General features: G+C 49.3%; 1 protein-coding gene across 11 annotated transcripts in view; it reads right to left on the bottom strand.

Annotated features, from left to right (window-relative positions):
• DYRK1A (dual specificity tyrosine phosphorylation regulated kinase 1A) overlaps window positions 1-7,734 on the bottom strand; it is a 134,004-nt gene extending 126,270 nt beyond the window's left edge. For 6 of the 11 annotated variants that reach the window (XM_079761992.1, XM_079761993.1, XM_079761986.1 and 3 more), the window contains exon 1: window positions 5,039-5,864. The gene's annotated coding sequence lies outside the window, so the exon portion shown is untranslated. The other 5 variants (XM_079761990.1, XM_079761994.1, XM_079761991.1 and 2 more) reach the window with 3 other exon arrangements.
• Window positions 7,735-13,446: the final 5,712 nt, after the last annotated feature.

Here is a 13,446-nt window from a genome sequence, read left to right as displayed (position 1 = left end):
GTACTTAGACAGGGTTCAGTCTATAGGTTCCTCAGACCATCATTCTGTGTACATATACGCTTATGTATCCCTGCTACGTGCCAGGCAATGGAGTGACAGGTGTGATCAAAAAAGAATTATTCCTATCCAGATGCACCTTACAATCTAACATAGGGATAGACATTAAATGAATACACACACATACACACATGAATGCAATTGAATAATTACATAGCAATAAGAGCTGTGGGAAAAAAATAAAAAATAAAGAGTTCTGTAAGAACCTCTTGGCCAAGGAACCTTCCTTAGTCTGGCGGTCTGGGGAAGGCCTTTCGAAAGAAGTAGCATTTATACTGAGACCGTAAGGATGAGTATGGATGAAGAAGAGGAAGGGAGGGAGAAGGGGAGAAGAAGGCTATTTAGACATTTACATCCATTATCAATCTCACAAGAACACTAAGTACCACTGACCCCATTTACAGCTGAAGATGCTTAGTGAACTCACTGTGCTAAAGGTCACACTGGGTCACACTGCCAGTCAATGGCAGGTCCTGTTGAGATTCCAGACCCCCCTGACTGGACCCTCTACCAGGCTCCACCGCCCAGGCCAGTTCTCTCCTCTCTCCCCAGTATCATGATGCTCTACTGCTTTCTATAACTAGTTATCACAGATTTCAAGTAGATGTCACAATTGCAGCATGTTTTTACCCAAATGTATGTGCTAAGATGCCAACCTTAACCACAAATATCCATTAAAAAAAAAAATCAACTCTTGTCATTGTATAATTGACATATTTACTTAGAAAAATTAGGGAGTTATTTAATGAACAGGGATGTTACCTAAAATAGAAGTGACCCTGAAAATCAGTTTCATTGCATGTTAAACCAGCTCACTAATCCCCCCCCCCCACACACACACACACACACACACAGCCAATTTAAACAAGCATTTCAATCATGGGGAGATAAAACTCAAAACAATTCAATTCAAAAGATACATCTTAAGCTATTATGCACTATACATTAAATGCATATATATAAGCACGTGTCCCTCAAACAAACTAAAATATGTATATGCCTTGTCAAAACCCTAACAGTAATACAAACTTTTTAAAATAATCTTCAAGAAGAGAGGGTACATAGCTCTGGTAGAAGAATTAATTGCCAAGAAGCCAAAATGATTCTATATTAGCAAAAAGTATGCCTACAAGGAACCACATCATTTTAGATGTTCAATGTACAGTGTTGTTATCACCAATAACAACTCATTATACAACTCTAGAAGTAGGACTTCAAAGCAAAAGCATAACTATTAAAAAACATTTAGATGGTTTATACAAATCAGCATTTCCACAATTTTTCATATACCAAAAAATGAAACTAAGGCTGCCTGTAGCCACAAGGTTAGGACAGTGGTCGGCAAACTCATTAGTCAACAGAGCGGCAAACCTCGGCTCGCAAGCCGCAGTTTGCCGACCACTGGGTTAGGAAACAAGTAATACTTAAGTCTTTAATTACCTACTATGAACCTTAAATTATTTTAGTCATGTGAAGTAAACATTTCACTTTCACATAACCAATGGTAAACTTTACAGCTCTTGCTTAACATTATAGTGTTGACATAAGGCAAGGTTTCAAGATTTCTTCATTTAGGGGCAAAGTGAAGAGAAATTTTAAGTAATTTAAAATAATTTGATTATTTTTCCAAGTAATTAAACACAAGTTTTAACCACCCAAAATTTTTAATCCAAAATTGTGCTAGCCTTGGATTATGAATTACCAAATTTTCTCTAGCCATCAAAACATTGCCCAATGGTCAAAATAATATATGTTAAGAAGTCTCTTAAATGGCATAATCATTATTTATATAAGGTGCTCTTATCCAAGTTCTGCAACACTTTGACAGGGCAACCGTGTTAATGTAAAGTCTCAGGTGACCATGTTTGATAGTTTCATACAACATCTTTACTTCTAAAAAGAAAATATACACAAGTTTCTGGAGGTAAAACCACCAAAATACTCAACACAAATTCTTAGATCGCAGTTTAAATTACTGATAAGGAATATAACAAAATCAAAGACTAATTAAATTTGGGGAGAAAAGAGGTAATTTCTTTATAAAGACTCTTTTTGGAAGTTTTTAGGTTTTGGTGGGTTCAGATGGTTCAAGTTTTTCCTTAGGGATAAGAGCAATTGCTTGGAGAGGTGGGGGAGGGGGGACGTGCAGTTCTTTGAAATAAAGTTACTGCTAAAGCAAAGAAAAATGGATACACAACTTATTACAAATACCAAGTCACAAATGAAGCCCCTGTTCTATTAATCTTATATTTAATGTCATATATATAAGGCAATTCCCTTCTCATTCATAATGAAGGTACTTCTATCCAAATTTTCTTCCCATAACTGGACACTTGCCAACAATAAATATGCATGTGAAACATCCTGTGCAGACTACATTTCTAAACTATTTCTTATTTTCCTAAATTGTTTTCTAGTACCCAAAATTCAATACAAATTAGTCTCTTCATCCTTTGTATAGTTTCAAAACAAAATACATGCCCAAGGTCATTCTATACCATGTGTTATAACAAGTTATCTTGCGTTCTGCTTTTGCAGATAAACATTCATAGCACTATAAAAACCTATATAAATTCTTTAAATACTAGTTGCTACACTTACCACTCCCCACCCCCCACCCAACTTTAAGTCATAAATACAGTAACTCTCTGTAAATAAAACTAAGGGCCAGACACTGAACAATATTCTAGAAGGGGGGAAAAATTCTAACCAAGGGTATTTTTTACTATATCTACCTTCCCCCAACAGGACAGTGCATTAAAATGGAATATTTTTGTTTATTCTGAATGTTAGTGCCCCTAAAAGACTGGACTAAATCATTAATTTTTTAATCCCCAACCAATTTTATATTCGTTGTTTCTAATAAGGTCCCACCAAAATATCTTTAAAATATGTTTAAGAAACAGTCTTAGCCCTAAATTCCAAATTCCTAACAATAAAGATCTTACTAGATCCGTCTATCTCCCACTCTTACTAATAATGGCCATTCGCTCCATCAAATCTAGAATTTTTTATGTTTCAAATAAGTGTGCTTTCACCTTACCTAGACAGGGATGACCCTTCCTTTCTAAGCTTATGTCTCTTCTGAACTTTTTATACTCAGTCTTAGCCTAGAACTTGGTATAGACATTGACAGGAGTCCTTAACTTGCTAGCAAGGTTTAAAGTCTAAATGAATTTGGACAGCCACCAAAAACACTGCTGCTATGGCAAGGCAAATACTCCAAAAGCAATGGGGTATTTTAAGTGAAAGTTTTATGTATATTAAAAGTCTTAACCATTGCCAAGCAAACTTTTTTCAAAGAATCTACAATTTCTTCAGACTAAAGTCAGCATATGAAATTTTAATTCTAGTCTCATATTTATAGTTTTCGGAAAATACTCCTAATGTAACTAAACAATTAAAGTATGAGAAATTTAAGAAAACAAAAGCTAGAGAAAATTCCACTGAATTATTAAACACCCCAAAATCAAAGTATTAAATATATCCTTTCTTAAACACTGTATATGTAAAGTGTAAGGGGTCACAGAAGAAATCTATGTATTCAAAGATTAAAAATGACTAAACAGAACTTTACACAAAACTTTCTTCTGACTCACCAATACTTAAATGACACCTATAATTAAAACTAAGTGTGGAGAACGAAATGTACCACATTTAATTCCTTCCATTCAAAAAAAATTGTCTACATGGTTCTCTGGGTGGAATGGGGGGCTGATGAGTTTCATTAAGTGCCTCATCTCATCCCTTCCTTTTCACTTCAGCAAACTACAGAGTTAATTCCACGCTAACGCGGACATGGGCACCATCTCTGGGTTAGAACCCTGAGTCATCACACCCAGATGGCTTCAAACGGGCCGGTGTTGCCCACCAGGAGCGATAACCTAGTGACAGGCTGGCTAGGCGACAGGCTCCCAGCGCTCCAGCTCCGTGACCTTGGGTGAGTCACCGCTCAGTTTCCTCATCTGTGAAATGGGTCCGTTCCCACCGGGAGGATGTAAAGCCCCCAGCAGAGTGCGTGGCCCTTGTCGTCCTCCTCCTCCCATGGGTGCGCACACCATGTTTTCAGGTGTATTTTTCTGACAACTTGGGTGGAATGCAAGACCCAAATGCTGCTGCCATTCCAGGGCTGCACCTCGGTCACAGGATTCACAGAGCCCGGGGCTGGATGGAAGGCCCAGCCGAGCGATCGGAGTCGATCACTTACTGATTTTGCCCTTTTTTTAACCATTTCGGGGTAGGGAGGGGCCTTTCGCTAGGTGCTAAGGTGTCGGGCAGCGTCCGTGGCCGAGAGCGGGTGAGGGTCTGCAAACAGACCGGCAAGTCCTGCTGCAACACCCAGGTCTGAGCGATCGTCGGCGAGCCCTGGGCCGCCAGCTCCCCCGGCTGCTCACCGGGCCGCCACTCCGCCTCCAGGGGCCGGGGTCGCTCGCACCCGCGGCTCAACTTCGGAGCACGCCGGGGGCCTCGCCCGGAACCCGCCCGGGGCCGCGGGGGGACCGGGCGGCCGACCTTCCCGGCGCCTCGCCCAGCCGCCAGCCCCATTTTCTTAACCCGTGCATTGTCCTTGCGGAGAACCCCGGCGGCTCCCACACTGGAGGGGCCGAGAGGAGGGACGAGGGAGGAGCTGGGGGCAGAGGATGAGGAGGAAGAGGAGGAGGAGGAGGAGGACAGCCTCCTGCCCGGCGCTCGGGCGGCCAGGGGAGGTCTGGCGCGTCCTCCGGCCCCCGGGCCCCGGCTCCCAGGAGGCCGCGGCCCCCGCTCCCGCCCTCCAGCAACTTTCCCTCCGCTCGCGCCCGCCTCTCCTCCGGGACCGGGCCGGCGGCTCCCTCCCCGGCGGCCAGCCCCGGGCCGCGGCGCCTCCTCCTAAAATGGCAGGTCCCTCCCTCCGCCCGGCCGGCCTCGGCGCGGCCCGGCTGCAGGCCGCGGGGGGGAGCCGGGCGCCGGGCCGGGCGGGGCCGCGGCCGGGCCGGACACTCACCGGGACGATGGCGGGGCGCTCGCGCCGCTCCCTCCGGTGAGTCTCAGCCTCGGGCTCCCGCCGCTGCGCTGCCGCCGCGAGTCCGCAGCCGGGGCCGCCCGGCCGCCTCCGCGCCGCTCCCTGCTCCGCGCCGCAGCTGCTCGGTGTCGGTCCGGCCCGCGGTCCAGCGGCGCCCGGGGCCGGGGAGGCGACAGGCCCCTCCCCGGCAAATACCGCAGTCCCCGGACCCCGACTCCCGGCGGCGGCGCCGCGCGGCCCGGCCCGGGCGGAGGGCGGCGGGCGGCGGCGAGGCCGGGCGCCGAGGGGCGGCCGCTCCCGCGGCTTCTTCCCGAGGAGGATTTTATAAATCTCACAAAATGGCGCGCGCTCCGAACCTGCGCAGCGAGCAGCGCCGGGCCGAGCGGCGGCGGCGGCGGCGGCGGCGGCGGCTCCTCCGCCAGGAGAGCCCGAACCGCCCGCCCCCGAGTCCCCGCAGACAGACACACACTCACACACACACGCGCGCACGCACACTCGCCCTCGCACACGCTCCCTCACACACACACTCGCACACTCACACCGGTCCCGCCCGCTCGCCGGCGGCGGCAGCGGCACCAACAGCAGCAGCAGGAACAGCAGCAGCAGAAGCGGCGGCGGCGGCGGCGGCGGCGGCGCCCGCACCCCCCGCTCGGGGTGTCCGCTCCCTGAGCCCGACCTGAGCCGCGATCAGCAGCAGCGACGGCAGCAGTCTCCCCGGATCCCCCCGCCGCTCTTGCCGCCACCACCCCCGCCTCACTCCAATAGGGTTTTTTATTATTATTCGGGCGGGAAGCGAAAGGGTTTAAAAAAAAACCAACCAACAAAATGGCGACGGACCGACCCGGTCGCTATAGCAACTGTCAATCAAAACGCAAAACCCCGGCTGACGTGCTGACGTCCTCCTCCCGCCCCCCGGCCCAAGCCGGAGGGCGGGGCCTGTTGCTCGGGCAACGGCAGATTCTGTTCCCTCCTTTCCCTCTCCTCCGCCGTCCCCGACCAACCACCCAACCCCCTCAGGTCACGTGAAGGATAAATTCGGAGCTCGGGCCCGCTACGAGTGTCAGAGGAGGGCGCGTGATTCGCTCGGGGGAGGGGAGAGGAGGGCGACGGCCGGGCGGAGGGAGGGGAGGGGAGGGGAAGGGAAGGGGGGCCGAGGCGGCGGCCCGGCCTGCACGCCAGAGCCCGCCGCCTCCCCGGCTGCCTGGCCGCGCCCCGCGCCCGCGCCGACTGCGGCCCGGGGAGCGCGCGCGGCCTCTGCGCCTCCGCCTCCGGAGCCCCGCGCTTCCGCTTCGTGCGCCCGCAGCCCCACCCGCGCCGGGAGAGGAGGGGGAGGGGACCGGCGCTGCCACCGCGCGGGGCCCCGGGAAGCCCACCCCCGCCCCCCCCCCCCGACACGCGCCCGGCCCGGGCTCTCACCTTCCTCCCCCGGGAGCGCGCCGGCCACCTGCCCGCGGCCGGGGGCGCACGTCCGCGCGCTTAAGCCGTTCCCGGACGGGCCCGCGGGCCCCCCTCGCCGGAAAATGCCCACGGAGGCCGCGGCGGGGGGTGGGGAAGAGGCCGCCTCCGCGCTCCAGACATCTCAGGAATTCCGGACGCTTCCCCGGAATCCGGGATGCCCCTGCGGCTGACACCTCGATTAAATCCCGCCGCCCGGGGTGTGCGGCAGCCCGTGCCCGCGTCCCGCAACCACGGACGGAGCCATCATGAAAACTTTCTTGAGGCTGTGCACGCTCTCCCAGGCTGCCCAGCGATTTCCGAACCCTACCCACCTTTCCCGGCGCTGCCTGCTCCGGCGGAATGCCCCTGCCATTGGTCCCGGAGCTATTCCGGTCCTTGAGTCGCCCAACGCCCTGGTTTTCTTCTTCATGCACCATCTCAGTGCCCAGATTCCGAAGGCAGCCACCATGCCTTCATGTGCGCGTGTGCCATCGGGCCCTTCTTCCTCCGTGCCTGTCGCCGGGTGTGCTGCCCAGGTACGGAAACCTGGCCGAGCGGGGAGCCATGCTGTGCTGGCTACTTCGTACTCAGCAGACAGCCGCTAGCTGAAAACTGGATTTTGTACCAAACCTGATGGAATGGCAGCTCCGTGTTACGCTTCACGGGATAATACAGATATGATGTGACACCAAGTCACTAATTGATTGATTCCTAAGTTTGATTTTTTTCCATCAGGTGATAGTGTTGGTGCCAATGTTTAAGCTAAACCTGGTCACAAAATACAGTAGCAACAGATACCATTGTAGAGCCATAAAGAAAACCCTGCAATAAATACTGGTCTCTGTCCCATGGGACTCAAGGGAAGATACTTGCTCAAACGGTTTCCAGCAAATGTTTGCCTCCTTCAGTAATTAAAACACGGACACACTAAGGTAGCCATTCGAATTAACAGGCCCCGGAAGAAATCAGACTACACCTAAATAACGCAAAAGTAGTCAAGCCAACAGCTCACTGTAAAGACTGACTCTTTGTGGTATCAAAAGTTGCTGTAACTGTCAAAAGTTCTTTTGGAGCCCAGCTGGCGGGGCCGGGTGGTTGAGGGTGGACCTATGAGCCAGGAGCTCAGGGTTTGATTCCGGGTCAGGGCACATGCCCAGGTTACATGCACCAGTGAGGGGCACGCAGGAGGCAGCCCATCAGTGATTCTCTCTCATCATGTTTCTATCTCTCTGTCCCTCTCCCTTCCTCTCTGAAATCAATAAAAATATTTTTTTAAAAAAACAAACACGTTCTTTCGGATTGCCCTACTAATGTGGTTAAAGTCCACATTGAACTAGATTGTTTGGAAGGGAGCGGTCAAGAGTGTCCCTATTGAGGTGAGAGATCCAGACCTTAGTTCCTCCCAAACTCACACTTCCACCATATAGCTCCTTGTCCTGCTTCTCCTCTCCCTGCTGCCCACCCCCACCCCATTCACCAACTTTACTTCTATGGGAACACTTGAGCATTGGCACCCTTTAACACTCAGTGAAATGTGACTCACATTTTTACTGCTGATAGTGAAGGAAACCTGCATAATTAATCCTCTAGGTAACCTGGAAAGGATATAACAGTGTCTCAAGAAATGTGCCCTTGCCCTGGCAAGTGTGCTCAGTGGTTAGGGTGTTGGCCCGCACACTGAAGGGTTCCCCATTTGATGTCAGGGCGTGTGTGGGAGGCAACCAATGGATGTGTCCTCTCACATCCATGTCTCTCTCTCCCACTCTCTAAAAAAAAAAAAATCAATGGAAAAAATGTTGTCATTAACAACAAATATGCCCTTGCCTTCAGTCAAATCAATCTAGAATATTATAAAGATGAGGCAAAATCTTCATGTCCAGAAGGTTGCACCCGTCCTTGGCCACACTCCACCAGTCCCCACCCCCTCTTCCCTGGTGTGACAGCCTCCCACAGCATTGGTGGATGAACGGTCATTGTCGTGTCCAGGTTGCAATGCTGTAAGGTAGTTTTATGTAGGCTTTACCTAAAAACTAAATTCTGCTGGCTCCACACAGTGAGCACCTGTGAGCAGGAAGGACTCTGGTACAGACGCCACTTCAGTTTTCACCAGGTTCAGCTCTCGCTTTCATTTGAGATTCTCCTCACACAGGCATGGGACCCCCACCTCACCCATAACAACAGCCTCCACTCGTCCAGCGCATTCTAGCGTGTCTCTAATCCTCACAGCAACATGATATCCCCATTATACACCCGCGAAAACAAGTCCGAAGTAAACCTACCCCGGATCACACTACCAGTAGGTGGTAAAGCTGAGATTCAAACACGGGCATCATTGCAAAGCCTATTTCCACCACCCCAAAATGACTCAAGATTATTTGGAGGTCAGGTCATGACAGGGGTCATGAAGATGTCCTTGGAGTGAGCCCTAATCTAATATGACTGATGTCCTTATAAAAAGGGGAAATTCAGACCGAGACAGACACACACAGGGAAGACGGAGAGTGCCGCCTAGAAGCCGAGGAACGCCTGAGACTGGCAGAAGCTGAGAGAGAAGAGGGGACACGTTCACCCTCACAGTCATCAGAGGGAACAACATCCCCGACCCCTGGATCTTTGGCCTCTAGACTCCAGAGCTGTGAGACAATTCATTTCTGTGGGGGAAGCCACCTGCCGCGTGGTACTTGGTTACGGCAGCCCTGGCAAAGTGATGCCAGATCTAAGCCGAGATGGTGGGCGTCTTGCTTGGTTCCACATGTTGAAGACGGCTCCTGGTGGGGTACTGGACTACCCAAAAGCTCGGGAGTTGAACCCCCCCCCCGGGAGGTATAACCCAAACACTCCAAGGACAGACGAACCAGTATTCCTACGCCTGCCCCTCACACCAGGTGAGAAGGTGGACAATTTACACGTCACCCCTGCTCTCCTGGCAGACTCTGAGTGAAGGTCTTTATTGCTCCCCCTGCACAAGCTTTATTTTTGGTTCTGATTTTAAAACGAATTCGTGTATATCAAACAGATGAACAGAAATGAAATAAATTAAAATGAGAGAGGGGCCTTATTTGACAATGATAGCATGCTAGAAATCAAGAAGTTAATACTCAATTCTCTACATCGGAGGTCCAAAAACAACAAAAAAAAGAAAGTAATTTATGGTCATTAGAAACAGGTTTGTAATATGGAAAAACGAAGAGGTGAAGATTATTCAGAGATACCACCCAGAGAGAACCCTCATTAATATCTTTATATTGGCATAGATCTTCCCAGACTTTCTTAGGGAGACGTAAACCCACACAGACACATGCAGTACATGTTTTATGCCTTTTTTTTTTTTTTTACTTGCAATTATGTTATGAACACGGTTTTGTGTTAATCAACTGAAATTTAGGTAATTATTTTAACAGCCATCAGTTGAATGGGCCACAATTCATTTAACTGCTCCTCTATTTTTAAAGGAAGTTTTCCTCTTTTGTTACTATAAATAAAGCTGCATAAACACTGCATGTATGCTTTTACACACCTGTCCAGTTATTTCCTTAGGATAAGGGCATCAATCCTTACAGAGCTTTGATTCACGTTGCCAAAATATCCCTCAGAAATGATTTCACCAATTTGCACTCCTAAAAGTAGTATGTGAGAATGACTTTTTTCCACACTCTTACTTTAATTTGCATTTCTTTGCCCATTTAATGTCTTCTTTTTATATGTATGTTTATTGGCTATTTGTACCCTACCTGCATGCTCCTTTGGGGCAGAGGGGAAGAACTGTCATCTCTTTATTGGCTTCTTTTTTTAATTTAACTGTAAAAAAAAAAAGAAGAAAGAAAACTGGAAAGCTATTGTTGTTAGAATAGTGTATGATCTCAACACCAGACATCCATCACCCCAATTTATCTGTGACCATCTCCATCCCTGGCCATCTCCCAAGTGGAGCTAGCCCAGACTTCTTCCCTGCTCAGCCTCACTGCCTCACCTCCCCAACCCTCTTACCTGGACCAGGTGCTTTGGGGCCATGTGTGAATGTCACACTTTGTTTATTCATTAGCCTGTTGTTCTGTCCTGTGCAGCCTGCTCCTGCAATAGTCCACTCTGCTTTGCTCAGGTGGTACATCTTCAGAGTTCAGCTCAGCCAGGAAACACAGCCTTCAGTCTTCAGTGGAGAGGGAAAGTGCATTCTCAGAGCCAGAGAGGAGCTGGCTTATACAGACAGAAGTCCCTGCTTCTGGCCCATGATTGCGCTGTCCTCATGCAAATGAGGACTTCAAATCCTCCCAGTTTGATTGGTCCAAAAAGCACTGTCCTGATTGGTCAGAAATGAGCTGCTCTGATTGGTCTGTTGATGGCGATATAGCTGCACAGTTGGGATGGTTGGGGAAAGCCTTACTCCTATTGGTTGAAACAGAATTCCAGGAACTCCTCAGTAAGGACTGGCTGGGATGGCAGGAGCAGAGGGCAGGCAGTTCAGTGCAGGCTTCTCCTGGAAGTGCAGTTTGCATGAGAGGCCCCTGAGCAGAAATGGCTGCTAGGTTCTGTATGTTTTTGTTTTTTTGTTTGTTTCTTTGTTTTATTTTGTCTTCAAGTTGAGCTCAGTTAGCCACAGCCCTTCTTAGTAGGCATCTTCTAAGGGTTCATAGGCCGAAATGCAAAAACAATAGCCGCCTACCTGGATGCACTGTTAAATCCAGAGCCAGGTCAAAGAGCCTACGTGTATTTATAAGGACAGCAAGCATGTCTGTTCATTCCCGTGTCTACATTTACCTACAGACTTTTAAAAGCAAACATTGGCTGGGGGCAGGGGGAATTGAATGAAGGTGGTCAAAAGGTGTGAACTTCCAGTTATCAAATAAAGACATACTAGGGATGTACCGTACAACATGATGACTACAGTAAACACTGCTGTATGATGTATACAGGTGGGGCAAGCGTAGGTTTACAGTTGTGAGTATGGAAAAAAATATAATTAATAAATAATAATCTACACTAATAAAAGAGAAACATGCAAATTGACCGTCACTTTGTGACATCCACCAGCCAATCAGGAGTGAGTATGCAAATTAACCCAACAAAGATGGCGGCTGCCCCACCCTCCCAGCTGCTCCAGGCCTCTGGACAGCACACATGCAGGCGCAGAACAGCCGGGCAAGGTGGGACACCTGCTATGAGGGGGAGGGCGGGTGGCGGAGGGAGCCACAGGAGCAGCGCTCTGGCTGGAGCGAAGACTGAAGACTCTGGCCAGAGCACAGACGGAAGGCGGCGGCCAGAGTGAAGGCCTGGGTCCTGGGTGCCGGAGGAAAACCAGTGCTGGCAGCCAGGAGAAGGGAGGCCTATTGCACGAATCTTCGTGCAACGGGCCTCTAGTACAAAAATGAACTCTTTCACATAGTCACAACTGTAAACTTACGTTTGCCCCACCCTGTATGAAAGCTGTTAAGGAAATAAATCCTCAGGGTTCTCATCACAAGAAAAAAAAAATCAACATTTTTTTTTTTTTGTATCTATGAGGTAGTGGATATTGACTAAAGTTATTTTGGTAATCATTTCACACTATATATAAATCAAATTATTATGCTGTACACTTTAAACTTATACAGTGCTGTATGTCAACCATATCTCAATAGAACTGGAAAAAATACATAAAGGCAAAAATTACTTATTACCTTTTGAAATCTGCAACATGAAGAGCATAAAGAATAAGACAAAAGGAGCCACTTACTCTCATTGCCCAGATAACCATTGTTTATTTTTCAAATAAGAACCATTCAAGTCCGTGGCTTGAAAAATCCAAACAGAACAGAAAAGAGTAACAGACTGAAAGCCACTCCCAGCCTCCCTGTCTCCTTTCCCCTTCACACTCCTCAAGTTCAGGATCCCAGCACTGCCTGCTGACTACCCAGAGGACTCCTCATGGCTTTGGGGATAACACTCCTCCTTGGTAGTGTGTCTGCGGACCCCTGCATGACTGGACCCTCCCTTAGGCTTCCAAGTGAGGTCCCCAGAACACAGGACCGGTCCTTGCAGGCTGCCGCCAGGGAGGCCTCATTCCCTCCTCAGAGCATCCACCTGGCTGCGCTGCGTTCATTGCAGGTCCCTCCTCCATCTGCCAGGAGAAGAGGAAGCTCTTCAAGGGCAGAGGCTTCACTCACTTGTTTTTTTGTTTGTTTTTTTTTACTCCTAGTGCTTGGCATATACTGGGTACCAAATAAATGTTCTTGCAAGAAAGGAACCACCAGCAGGCAAGTAACTAAGACCAGGAAATGGCTAAAAGCGAGAGGAATCCACTTCACAGGGCTGAAGGGGGTGGCCATCTGCTTCCGGCCTTCCTCTCCTCCCCCGGAGGATGCAGGCTTCCTGAAGGTGGGGAGGGGCCTGGGGGGCGGGCTGCAAACCCTGAGGAAGGGCCCCAATGGCTTCAGTGGAGCATTGAATGTGGGTGCCTTTCAGGGGCGACGTCATCCCAGGACCCTCGGACTTGCTCTGGCGAGAACCGCCTGTCGGAAAGGGTCCCCAGGCCCTGACCAGTCTGGCTCAGTGGATAGAGCGTCGGCCTGCGGACTGAAGGGTCCCAGGTTCGATTCCGGTCAAGGGCATGTACCTTGGTTGCGGGCACATCCCCAGTAGGGGGCGTGCAGGAGGCAGCTGATCGATGTTTCTCTCTCATCGATGTTTCTAGCTCTCTATCCCTCTCCCTTCCTCTCTGTAAAAAATCAATAAAACATATTAAAAAAAAAAAAAAAAGGGTCCCCAGGCAGCTGGTCACCTGAAGATGGTGCTTGGCCCCTCCTGTAGCCCAAAGGAGACCTTGACCTTTCCCTCCAGACGGGGTGCTGGAAACAGGGATAAATTCCTAAGCGATGTGCTTTGCAGCTGGACAGCTAGAGTGCAGGGTCAAAGGCCAGTGTTTCAAGTTCTGCATTGACAGAGCCAAAGTACATAGGAGACAGGGAGCCTGTTTGAAG

The sequence above is a fragment of the Cnephaeus nilssonii genome (assembly GCF_951640355.1).
Source record: "Cnephaeus nilssonii genome assembly, chromosome: 3".
Taxonomy (NCBI): domain Eukaryota; kingdom Metazoa; phylum Chordata; class Mammalia; order Chiroptera; family Vespertilionidae; genus Cnephaeus; species Cnephaeus nilssonii.
This window is presented reverse-complemented; position numbering and strand designations above follow the sequence as displayed.